The sequence below is a fragment of the Lontra canadensis genome, unplaced genomic scaffold (assembly GCF_010015895.1).
Source record: "Lontra canadensis isolate GAN:19392208 unplaced genomic scaffold, GSC_riverotter_1.0 scaffold12, whole genome shotgun sequence".
NCBI lineage: Eukaryota > Metazoa > Chordata > Mammalia > Carnivora > Mustelidae > Lontra > Lontra canadensis.
The window spans coordinates 26,679,871-26,693,628 of NW_022631006.1; positions in this window are offsets into that span (position 1 = coordinate 26,679,871).

Consider the following 13,758-nt stretch of genomic DNA (forward strand, 5'->3'; position numbering starts at 1 on the left):
AGACATGCACACACATTCATAAGAAAATGGTTGGGGTCCCTGGCTGGCTCAGTTGGAAGAGCATGCAACCCTTGATCTTAGGGTCTTCAGTTGGATGTAGAGATTTCTAAAATAAATAGATAAAAATGAAAAGTTGTTTTTTTTTTTTAAAGAAAATGTCGGGTGTAGAGATTTGTTGGGTGTTGAGATGTTGGGTGTAGAGATTTCTAAAATAAATAGATAAAAATGAAAAGTTTTTTTTTTTTTTAAAGAAAATGTCTCTTGTTCACTTGATAGAGCCACCTATATGAGAGATCCTACACACATTTTTGCATATTCTGGTCTCTTAAGAAGGGAGGTATTGATACACATTGTGGATACAGGACCCTCTCACTACCTGTGTGATTTCTCCTTTTCAGTTACCAATAACCAGATTAAGATGAAATAATAATGACACGATTCTTGTAACTAAAAGACTTCCCTCTCCCTCCAGGACTGCTCTGAGCTGGAGCCCCAGTCATAGTTTCCCATTGTAAATGGTAGTAATCTCCACCTCCCCGACACCATTTCACAGGGAAGTCTGAGATTATGTGCCCTCCTGCCCAATAAGGAATTCAGATTGAGAGTGGGAGTGGGAAGGGAAATAAGTTTAAGTATCAGAAAAGGAGCAGGAAGTAAAACATACACACACACAGAACTTTTTTTTTTTAAATAATTTTAAACATAAAGAAAAGCTGCAAGAATAGTATTAAAAAATTCCTTATCCTTCATCCACATTTCCCAGTTGTTAACATGTTGCCACATTTGTGCTGTGTGTGTGTGCGTGCGCGCGTACATATATATTTTTTCCTTCAGTCCAGGGGGTATTTCTTAAGAACAAGAAGCTTATTTTATGTAACCATAATATAAATATTTGAAAAATCAGGAAATGTATCATTGCTACAATATTATTATGTAATACTTAATTACATAACTGTGATACATTCCATACTCAAATTTTGCCTGTTGTCCAAAATAACGTCCTTTATAAGAATTTCTTTTCCAGTTCAAGATCACACATTACATTTAGTTCTCATGTCTCTTTAAATTGGTCCTCAGCTTTCTGCTGTCTTTCATGACATGGTCATTTTTGAAAGTATATTCCATCCAATTTCTAAAAAAATAATTTCCATCTGTTTGGGGTTGTCTGTTGTTTCCTTATTAGATTCAGTTTCATTTATTTGCTTGCTTCAGTTTGGGCAAGAATGTTACAAATGTGCTATTGTCTCCTCAGAGCATTACAGCAGGAGGACGTGATGTTTTATCCCATTAGTGGCAACTTTAACATTGATTATTTGATTACAGTGTTCCCCCACATAGCTACGCCCAGTTTTCTCCACTATAAATTTCCTATTTCCCCCCTGTAATTAATAATTTTAAGGAAGAGACTTCGATTCTTTTTTTTTTTAAGATTTTATTTATTTATTTGACAGAGTGAGATCACAAGTAGGCAGAGAGGCAGGCAGAGAGAGAGGAGGAAGCAGGCCCCCCGCCAAGCAGAGAGCCCAATGCGGGACTCGATCCCAGCACCCCGAGACCATGACCTGAGCCGAAGGCAGAGGCCCAACCCACTGAGCCACCCAGGCGCCCGAGACTTTGATTCTATGTAAATTTTCTGTGGGTCATCAAGTTTTCACCCAGTAATTGCAGCATCTATTAATTTATCCTTACCCAAAGAAGTTATTACTATAATAATAGCCAAATGGTTGGCATTCTACTGTCAGGAAAAATCTTTCTCCCTTCCTCCCTTCCTTCCTTCCTCTCTATTTCCTTCTTTTCTTCCTTCTTTCCTTTCTTCCTTCTTTCCTTATTTCCTTCCTTATTATCATTATGGACTCCAGAACTCTTCTTTTTTTTTTTTTTTTTAAAGATTTATTTATTTACCTGAGAGAGAGTGGGGCAGGGGTGGCTGGGGGGAGAGGGAGAGGCAGAGAAAGAAAGAATCTCAAGTCACTCTCCCTGCTGTGTGCAGAGCCTGACCCAGGGCAGGGCTCAATCTCAGGACCCTGAGATCATGACCTGAGCTGAAATGAAGAGGTGGATGCTTAACTGACTGCGCCTCCCAGGTGCCCCAGACTCCTGAGCTCTTATATTAGTAATTGGTTAAAATCCATTACTACCATTATTTTGATGCTCAAATTGTCACAAAGTTAAGCAGTGAGAGCCCCTTCAAGATGACCCCTGTGACCCCTTTGACATATCCCAAATATTTCTGACAACTCCTTTTCTTTTTGGTACAACAAGATGTTCCAGGCTCATCTTTTCAATCCCTATCCCAGACCAGGAATCAGCCATTTCCCAAGGAGTGCTTGTTTTAGGGGGACCTGGCTGGCTCAGTTGGTAGAGCACGTAACTATTGATCTCAGGGTCATGAGTTCAAGCCCCACACTGGGTATGGAGCCTACTTAAATTTAAAAAAAGAAAGAAAGAGTGCTGTTTTATTAAGTAGACAATAGTACCTGACTCAAGTCTGGACTTAAGATCTATTCATTGCTATTGAGCTCTTTCAGAACTTAGAAAAATGTACATTTACTAAAAATGAGTTCATATGGACATCTACAATTCCAATCAAATAGCACAGGATTCCTCCCACTCCATATTTGTATCTCCTGTCTCCAATAGTTGATGAAGTTCTAGAATCTAGGTGAGGTTCGGTGGGGTGAGGTCCGGAGCCAATGACCAAGAAAGAATTCTTGAGACATCTTTGGTGTAAAATGGTGGTTTATTAAAGCATGGGGACAGGACCCATGGGCAAGAAGAGGTACTGCCCTGATATCCTGAGGAGTGGCTGATTATACACACAGGAGTTGGATAGGTGAGGACAAAGGATTGTTCAGAAGGGCTGTCACGGTAAAGAAGACTGTCAGGATACTGAAGGCCTGGTTATTGTCAAGCCAAGGCTGTTTTTCCCTCTAATGAGGCACTAACATGAAGACAGTTGGGAGTTTCCTGGTGCAACGTCACATTCCTCCTATCACACATCCTTGTCAATGATCTTTAGGTTTAGAAGAAATTTAACTTTATTTACATTTCCTTCCGCCTCAGCCTCCTTCAGTTTTATGGAGGGGAGGGAGATGTTAGGGCTTTAGGAACTGAGTTGCTTGTCTCTGGAAGTTGGGCTGTCAATAAGATAGCTTCTTTGTTGTAAATCACTAGGACATTTGTAAACCAAGGGAGACTCCTGTCTTGCAGGATTGTGATCTCTGCGAGTTAACTATTTGTTTTTCTTTTTAGGGCAGTCAGAAGTGCCTGAGGTATGTCACACATGTCACCGAGGTGGGGGGAGAGGGGGTGTAAGGTGCCAGCTTTTGCTTTGTCCTCAGCCAGCCTTCTGCTCCCTCATCCCAGTGAGAATCATCATTTACTCATTTGCTCAATTTGCTCCATCCTTCAATAGCTTCAGAATTGTAGCACCAATATCACTGTGAGAAACCAATCTTTTAGCAAAATTCCAAGATTTGTTTACAGTTCTTCCATCTAAAGGTGGAAGGTAGATAGTCAAGTTACTATGGTTCACAATTGCTTGTGTTAATCTTTTTTTTTTTTTCATTTGAAGTCAGTTGGATTTGATTCTGTTTGTATTCAGCTTAAGAGTTTTACATTCTTATTTATTTTTTTGGACAATTAAGATGTTAACATGGCTGTAAAAATCAATACTATACAAAAAGATGTACTCAGAGAATGTCACTCCATTCCCTACTCTTTTCATCCCATTCCCACCCCCTCCCATAGGTAACAAGTTCTCTGAATTATTGCTTCACTTTTCTTTAAAACAAACTCTTTTAGCCATTTCTTCAAGTATTTGCCTCCATATTTAAAAATATCATACATATATTTTCATTTTTATATTTTTCATTTAAGAAAATATCTACTGACTTACTTGCAAATGTTTTATCAGATAAAGGGCTAGTATCCAAAATGTATAAAGAACTTATCAAACTCAACTCCCATAAAAGAAAAAATCCAGTCAAGAAATGCTCAGAAGACATACAAATGGGGAACAGACACATTAAAAAATGTTCAACATCACTTAGCATCAGGGAAATACAAATAAAATACAAATACAAATATAAATCAAAACCACAATGAGATACCACCTTACACCAGTGAGAATGGCTAAAATTAACAAGTCAGGAAACGACAGATGCTAGTGAGGATGTGGAGAAAGGGGAACCCTCCTACACTGTTGGTGGGAATGCAAGCTGGTGCAGCCACTCTGGAAAACAGTATGGAGGTTCCTCAAAAAGTTAAAAATAGAGCTACCCTACGACCCAGCAATTGCACTACTAGGTATTTTTCCAAAGGAAACAAACGTAGTGATTCGAAGGGGCACCTGTACCCCAACGTTTATTGCAGCAATGTCCACAATAGCTAAACTATGGAAAGAGCCCTGATGTCCATACACAGATGATTGGATAAAGATGTTGTAGACACACACATACACACACACACATACACACACACTGAAATATTACTCAGCCATTAAAAAATAACGAAATCTTGCCATTTGCAACAATCTGGATGGAACTAGAGGGTATTATGATAAAAGAAATAGGTCAGTCAAAGAAAAACAAATACCAGATGATTTCACTCATATGTGGAATTTAAGAAACAAAGCAGATAAACTTAAGGGAAGGGAAAAAAAATGAAATAAGATGAAAATTGAGAGGAAGGCAAACCATAAAAGATGCTGAATTCTAGGAAACAAACTGAGGGTTGCTGGAGGGGAAGTAGGTGGGGGGATAGGGTAACTGGGTGATGGGCACTAAGGAGGGCACGTGATGTAATGGACACTGGGTATTATATAAGACTGATGTATCACTAAATTCTACCACTGAAACTAAAAAAAAAAAAAGAAAGAAAAAAGAAGAAGAAATAGTGTACCACACTATACATATGATTATATAAATAAATTTCCCCAGGTTTTTATAATGAAAGAAAAAAAGAAAATATCTGCTGACTTTCTACCTTGAAAAATTAAGATTGGACTCTTCATCCTATTGGCCAATTCCCAAACATCAACCTCTCCAGCATTCTCTCTACAAAGCTGTGCATATATGGGTACAGGAAGTGATCACTTTTTGAGTACTTGGTAATAGCAAGGATGTAGATCCTAGAGAAGAATATACATTGTTTGAGTATCTGCAGGCAAAGAGCTGAGGAGACCAAGTAGAACAAGTTCAACAATTCTGGAGACGTTAAGTAATCACAGGCAAGGACTGACACCTAAATATTCATACTAAAACCAAAGAGGGTAAATTATCTTCCCAATGAGCTGTATTGTCCCCATCTCCTTTGATGATTTAATGGGGGAGGGGAACAGGAAGGGGTTACAACCTTAAGTTTATTGTGATTAGGCAAAGCAAGCCAAGGCCTACATCGGCTCACTGGGCTTGATCATCATCCAGAATTGTCTATATTAGTGTGCTTTACGGCAATCTATTTCTCCCAAAAGTCCTAATCTTATTTTATATGGCCTTGGAACAAGCCTCTCCCACCAGATGCCCCTAGGATGTTCTTCTGCTCCTATTAAGAGCAGTTCTCCAAAGTTTTATTCCCAGTCCTTGGCAATGATTTTTCTAGAGGGAGTTATCTTGCATAAACGCATCTGCAGTGGTTTTCTAGTAAAGGAATGGGCACACTTACCTTCAACAAAGGGAAACTCATACTCAACCCACTTAATCCCCGTATCAGTAGCTGGGATTTGGTGCTTAATTTTAGCAGTCCTACATATACCCAAAGATAGGTTTGTAGTTCAGCCAGTTTCAATCAAAATCCATGAAGCTACTGATCATGATATGCAAACTACAGCCAAGTCCTCCTAGTGTAGGCTACAATAGACTGCAGTGGAAAACAAACCTAAAAAACATCTTTGGACAGGTCCTTTATACCCAGAAGTAGGGCCTAGGCAGGAGAATCTGAAACAAAAAATGATAAAAAGTTTTGTTTTATAGTCACTATATTTAATAATATAGTGATGAATAAAATAACACATATTTGCTTGGGAAGTAAATAAGCAAATCACAAAAAATTACCAGTAATTCTAAAACCTCTGCTAAATTTCTCAGCATTTATCTGGTAGTCTTCTTTTCTATGTACAGACATACAGGTTTTGAAACTCATGAACTTCCAGAGTGGTTATGCTAGGAGAGCAGAGGCAAACATATATTTAAAAAATACTAGGTGTTGGGGTGGCTCAGTCGATTAAGCATCTGACTCTCGGTTTCCATTCAGGTCAGGATCTCAAGTTTGTGAGATCGGAGCCCCTCATCAGGCTCTGCACTCAGTGAGGAGTCTACCTCTCCCTCTCCCTTTGCCCCTATTCTCTCTCAAATAAAATAATTCTTTATATATAATAATATATACATAAATATATGTTTGCCTCTGCTCTCCCGGCCTGAAAAATACATGAAACTAAAGAAATAAAACTGGATTTTTAAAGCTCCTTTTCTGTGTGCAAGGACCCCCTTGGAGGCTTTAAGCCCTCACATCTTATGCCTAGCTAAGGATATACTCTCTGAAACTCCAACTTAAAAATTATTCAAAGGAAAGCTTCCTTTCTAAATTCCTAGCACAACCTCTCTGGAAGACCAGAGGATTTAAGTCTCAGAATAGGACAAAATAAAGACCTTGGGCTACTTATTGCCTATAATCAGGATGAATGCCACTAAGTCATTCCTGACCAATTTCTTTCAAGTGTCCCTGAAAGCACTTGGGGTTTTATCTCTAGAGTGAATAGGTTCTACTCAAAATCAGGAACCCTTGTTTCATTTTTACTCATAATCACTTTTTTTTTTGTTACTCTACTTTTCACTGTAGGCATCTTTTCCAAAGGCCCCAAACCTTTGTACCCTCTTTCCTTCACCATCTTCTTAGACCCAAGAACCAGGATGGAGGCAATTTGATTTCTCCTTTGATTATTCATCTGTTAAACAAATAATTACTAACCTACATGGGAACCTTGGGACACAGATGAGAACAAGATACTGTCCCTGCTCCCCAAGAACAGATTGACAGAATAAGGGACAGAACTCTAATACAGAGAATCAGTCCAGAGATAGCTGAGGGCTCTTCTTCCCAAGCGTGAAAGTTTCCCTTCCCCAGGCTTCTTTGTTCTTATTCTGTGGCGCAAAAGGCGAAACTAGCACCCGAACTGCACAGGGTAGCCCTTTATATGACTTAAAGGAGAAGGTAAGTGAAGAATGACAAGATGAATGTGGATTATATCCCACATTCCACTTAGAAGCTCGCAGGAGGATGGTCCTTCTCTCTTTTTTTTTTTTTTCAATTTGATTCCCAGTTCCTGGGGTATATGCCAAGATTATATTCCTTCTAGAAAGGAGTCTTTCCTGGCCTAGATAGAGCCTAATCCCCCTATTCCATAATCCAACCCCTACTGAAGGGTAGACGTCAGGTAGGAATGAAGAAATTAGAGTTGTCAGCAGAATCCTACAAGGACAATTTCAAAATCAAATATGTATAATCACATACATATCTACAAACATACAACTTGTAGTGAGGACAAAAAAGTGTCTCAATTTCAAGGTGGGGCAGTTAATTCAGAATGAGAGGGCTGAGAACCTACGGGGAGCTAAGAGCCCTCTGGGAGACCTTGAAAAGAGCAGGAACCTCCTTCCTTACCGATCCCTTATCAGCTCTAAAAAGATGAAGGGCAAGAGAAGCCATCTTTAACAGACCTCAGCTGGATCGCATCACTTAAAGATTTGCGACAGGGCCAAAGAGGGGTGGGGAGTAAGGCAGGAGAGAAGGCGAGGCTTGTTTTTTTCCAATTAACATTAGCTCAATATTCTGGGGACTCCGACATTTTTACTAAAGATTCTGGGCTTTGGGGCAATGATTTTCATAGACCACAGTTTGCTCAGACACTGATTGTCAGTGTAGTAAGTCACAGCCAGGTCCCCATGGAACTCCGCACACAGAACTTTCCCTTATGATTTGTCCTGAGAGGTACAAATGTGTCTGTGGGAAAATAAGGCAAATTCGGGCCTGCAACACCTCCAGGCAGCCTTTGTCTATCTCTCCAGGGGCTCAGCCCTTTTCTGGAAGTGCTTTACTACACTGTTCTTTCGGTGCCTTCATAAACTGACCTCCCTCCCATGTCAGCTCAGGCTGGGAAGCTCCTCACTCATACCCCACTTCTCAGCCTAAGCCTCGTTAATTCCCATATAGTCTTTCATCTTACCTCATAGGTCACTTTCTCAAGAAAATGGCCCGACCTTTGCCCTCTACTCTCCCATCTAGGTGCCCATGATGTAAGCCTTTATAGCACCTTGGATTTTCCTTGGAGCACTTATCAAGGTTTTCATTACACACCTGGGTTTTGATTGATATCTATTTCTCCCGCCAAACTCTAAGCTCTGAAACCAGAGTTCATGCTATTTTGCTCATGATCGTGCCCCCTAATAATCCTGACGAAATAGTATAGATGCTTCACATGCATTCTTTACCAAATAAGTATGTGCACACCCTGACATGGGAAACAGTTGCAAGGCAAGGTTCCTGGGTTTTGTGGGGAGTTTCTTCTGGCATGACTAGTATCTTTGTGGTTCCTGAGGAGGTGCTTCATTCACCATGGGTCTCTGATCTCTATCTTCATCTAACGATTTGCCCTGGGATCCAAACAATATTTGCTGAAGCTAATGTGGCAGCCACCCCAAAACTACTGTAGAAGATTCCTTCTACCCTTCCTTGAGGATAGGACTGTTGTGTGACCAATGTCTTAGAGTCTAAGCACTTGGGATCCAGAGAGGGAATTCAGAGAAGTAAAAAGTAATCCAATAAAATGAAGTGCCTTTTAAGCACAGGCAGGAAAAGGAGGACAGAAGAGAGGCTCTTATCTAAGCCCTGGGGACATCTGGAAGATTTCTGTCAAAGGCGATTTCCACACTAAGTCCTGAAGAAGGTGTGAGAGAGGTAGACAAAGGAAAGGGATAGAGGTGGGGCAGAGTTGGGAGGAAGAAATCATTGAAACCCAGACTGGGGGCACCTGGCTGGATCAGTCAGTAAAGCATGCAACTAATTCTCTATCTCAGGGTTGAGTTCAAGCCCTAGGATGGGCCTGGAGCCCACTAACAAGCAAGCAAGCAAGCAAGCAAGAAAGAAAGGAAGGAAGGAAGGAAGGAAAGAAAAAAGTGAAAGAAAGAAAAGAAAAAAGTGAAAAAAAGAAAAGGTGCAGACAGACATGACAGTGCATAAAAAAGCATCCAGAGAACTGCGGGAAAACTCAAGATCTGTGCTGGGAAGGAATTACAAGAGGTGAGTCTGGAGGGAATGTGGCCAGGGGGTTTACCTGAAGTCGTACTCTCAACCAAGCCACCCAGTGCCCCAATAATTATAAACTTTTATTGAGGACTTATGCATAGGGTTAATGTGAATATTAAGTGAGATAATACAGGGAAAAATGTTACTCATGAAGTAGATATCACCCCCCACTTTACAGTTGAAGCTTTTGATCTATTTTACACACGATAAACTGAAGTTCAGAAAGGTTAAGTAACTGTTCCAAGGTCCTATAATTAGTTAATTACATCTATTCACTCAAGATAGATGTGGAGGCAACATAGCCAATTTTGTATTGACTGTGGGAAAAGGAGGGGCTTTCAGCAAGATGGAGATCATTTTGGTCACTTCTGGAAAAATATGTAAATTAGGTACATCTTTTTTTTTTTTTTTTTTTTTTAGGAGAGAGAACGTATGTGCAAGCAGGGACAGGTGTTGGGGGGGAAGAGGGGCAGAGGGAGGGTGAGATTCTCAAGCAGGCTCCATGCCCAGTGCAGAGTTGGACTCAGGGCTCTGTTTCATGACCCTGAGATCATGACCTAAGCCAAAATCAACCGTCAGACACTTAACCAACGGAGCCACCCAGACACCTCAAAAGTGTGTATATGAGGAAACTTGGGTTCAAATGACAGAACCTACTAGACTTAGCTTCAGTAGAACACAAACACTACATTTTAAGACAGAACAGTGCTCTATGGAACCCGAGGGCAAGAATGCAGGCATCTCAGCAAAGGGTTTGAACAAAGGTACAGTTCTCAAAATTCATCTTCCATTTCAGCTCCTCTCTGTCTATCTGCTCCTTCCCAGATTTTCTCTTTGGAACTTGTTTCCTCTTTTTTTGTGGTTTGGATGATAGAATATATAGCCATGAACACCTTGCAAGTTTGTATGTTCCCATTTCCCCTCTAGTCCCTCAGTTTAAATTTCTAACTTCCAAGGAACAGCCGTCAGCCTAATCTGGGTGAGATGCCCTTCCTGGAAAAATCAGCCATGCCCATAAGACCAGGGCCACCTGCCATGAACACAGTTGCTGGGAGAACACTCCTGTGGGGTATACCCACTCCGCAGGGGAGAACCAATCACAAGGGGCAAACTGGATGACAATTCAACAGATAAGATGCACATTAAAGAAATAGCTTATTGTCAGAGTTTAGTTTTTCCTCTCCCTTCTCCACAGCCCAGTATTAATTGATGTCTCATTTCCTCCTCCATAAAATATTGATCTTTTTCTTTCCTTTTTTTTTTTTTAAGATTTATTTGTTTGACACAGAGAGAGAGAGAGCAAGCACGCACAAGCAGGGAGAGAGGCAGAGGGAGAGAAAGAAGGAGGCTCTCCGCTGAGCAGGAAGCTGAAGGAGAGGCTCAGATCCTAGGACCTGGGATCATAAGCTGAGCTGGAGGCAGATGCTTAACTGACTGAGCCACCCAGATGCCCCCCGAAAGTATTTATCTTACCGTTCTTCACATTCTGGGAATAATATAATTCACTTTTTGGGATAGGAGACTAGCAGATAGGCATAGATAACAGCTATTCTCAGAGATGACTTTTTGCCTAATTTTTTAAGAACTCCAAGAAAAGTAAACCTCATAGTTACTAGCATTTCACAATTGTGTTTACTATGCCAAGAAATTCTTTGCAAATGAATTCCTTCTACTACAATTTAAGTCCATCTCCTTTTTCAGACTTCATGGAAGTGTACAAAGCTGATCAGAATTGGCTTTAAAGGGATTAACAGGCATTTGAAAACTCCTCAGCATTCTCTTTACCAAACTGCAAAAATTACAGACCCTTCAATCCTTCCTTAATTAGATCTAATTAATATAAGCATGAAGTTAGTAGAACCATTTGGCTAGACAAACAGGAGTATTACTCACTGGCAGCTTTTCTCTCAAACTTCTCTGAGTGTCCTAGGATAAAACTGGACGCAGGACTTCACCTAGTCAGGATAGATGATAAGTAAGAGGTTAGGGTGCAGACAGTGAGGGAAGGGATTCAAGAGGCCTTCACAGAATCCACTGCAAGAAGAGCAAGAGAGCCTCCATGGACATGAAAGGTTATCTGGCAGCCACTCTATCCATCACTCTCTGGGGTCACCATGGTCTCCAACGAGGGCATTTGCTATATTCTTTGGGGCCGGACTCCTTAGGTTTGTAGATTCCATTGTTGATTCTGCTTGCCTGTGGCTCAGGATCGATATACTGCCTTCTCTGATCTGGTAGCACCCGGGCACCCCTGGATGATTCCATTTCTTACTCTGCATGCCAAATTTTCATAACTAATTCTAAATATTTTCTAACTTTCTAAATATAGTTATTTAGAAATATGTCTTAAAATACTCAGATATAGGGGTGCCTGGGTGACTGGATTAAGTGGCTGACTCTTGATTATAGCTCAGGTCATGATCTCAGGGTCCTAGGATTGAGCCCTACATTGGGCTCACTCAGCTAGGGGTCTGCTTAAGGAGGTTTTCTCCCTCTTCCTCTGTCCTTCTCCACAGCTTGCATACATGCTCTATCTTGAATAAATAAATCTTTTAAAAAATAAAATAAGCTACTCAAATATATGTAGTAGGAGCTCATTAAAAGTGAGTGGAATAAATTGCTTACATTCATATATATGGAAAACTTGGTATCTAAGGAGGTATACATATGAATCTTCAATTACTAGTTTATTAAATCTTAGTGGAATGAAATGCCCTGTCAAAAGTTTTCTACTGGAAATGCTGTGCAAAGCTAGTTTTTTATGGCTCTACCCATTCTTCTTCTTTACTACTTGACTCTCTTAATTTACTCTTCCTTGTTCTCAGGCTTGCTTGCCTGGCTGGCTCAATCCCAGAAGACTGTAGCCATTCACTTACTTGTGGAGCATAACAAATAGCATGGAGGACAAGGGGAGATGGAGAGGAGAAGGGAGTTGAGGGAAATTGGAAGGGGAGGTGAACCATGAGAAACTATAGACTCTGAAAAACAATCTGAGGGTTTTTAAGGGGCAGAGGGTGGGAGGTTGGGGGAACCAGGTGGTGGGTATTAGAGAGGGCACGGATTGCATGGAGCACTGGGTGTGGTACAAAAACAATAAATACTGTTACGCTGAAAAGAAATTAAAAAAAAAAAAAAATGGAATCAGTTCCGGGGCACCTGGGTGACTCAGTGGGTTAAAGCCTCTGCCATCAGCTCGGGTCATGATCCCAGGGTCCTGGGAGCCTGAACCCCGCGTCGTCGGGCTCTCTGCTCAGCAGGGAGCCTGCTTCCTCCTCTCTCTGCCTGCCTCTCTGCCTACTTGTGATCTCTGTGTGACAAATAATAAATAAAATCTTAAAAAAAAAAAAAAAGAATGGCGTCAGTTCCCCTACACTTCCATAATAAAGTCATATTACAAAGGGAAAAGAGATAAGCTAATGTTTGGTGCTATTGGAGGGGGAATTTTTTTTTTCTAAAATAGCTCTTTTAATATTCCATCTTTGTCTCAAGAATATTAAAATTGTTAATAACTTATAGGCAACATCTGAATTTTGCGAAATCCACCTTCAAGTTCTCCGAATAATTCAAACTTTTACCAACTGAAATATTCTCACATACCTTATAAATTAAAAAATAACTGACTCTAAATGATGACAATAATCACACCTAAATGCTAAAAGAGCACAATACAACTAGTTCCTATCTCAACATATTCCTTGAACTGAGCTAAAGTTCCAATTCAAAACTAGTTCAATTCAAACTAGTTCAGTAGTTTCTAATATATTTCCTGAGATTACTACTTAGCATTATTTTTGTTGGGTTTAAATTTTAAAAAGGCACATAAATAATTGTAAACATGCAAAAATAAGGCAATATGTAACCTGGACAGCAATAAACAGATGAAAATACTTGGTTTAATTTTTTAAGATATTTAATTAAAATGTTTTCAAAAGATTTTTTTTTTCATTTTAATTTGAGCACTTCCTGACAGTTTAAGCAACTATTTAAATGAAAAATCTCTCCTGTCATAATTGACATTCCTCATGGGGACCTTGAAACCCTTCTAATACTGCAAAGTGTGTTGAATGGTTGCCTCTTCCCTCCTGCCAGAGGAAACGTAAGAGGAAAAATAAGATACTTTAGTACTCTGGAGAAGCTAGGTAAAATCCTGAATCTTTTCAAAATGTTAACCAGACTCAGGGTGAGTCCTGAAGTTTTCGCTCCTAAAAAAGTGCCTGAAAACTTTGGAGCCATGGACCCTTCCAGGAAGCCACTCAGGACTTCCTGGCAAGAATGGGCAACAAAGATTAAGTTTGCACAAAATCACTACTCAGGTTTAAATCAGTAGATGTGAAAAATTTTAAAACACAAGGCTTATATTAAGAAGGAGATATATATATATGTATATACATATACATATATATGAATCTAAGAAAGGCCCTAAAGAGCAAAACAACACTTTGCCTCCAAATGGGGAAC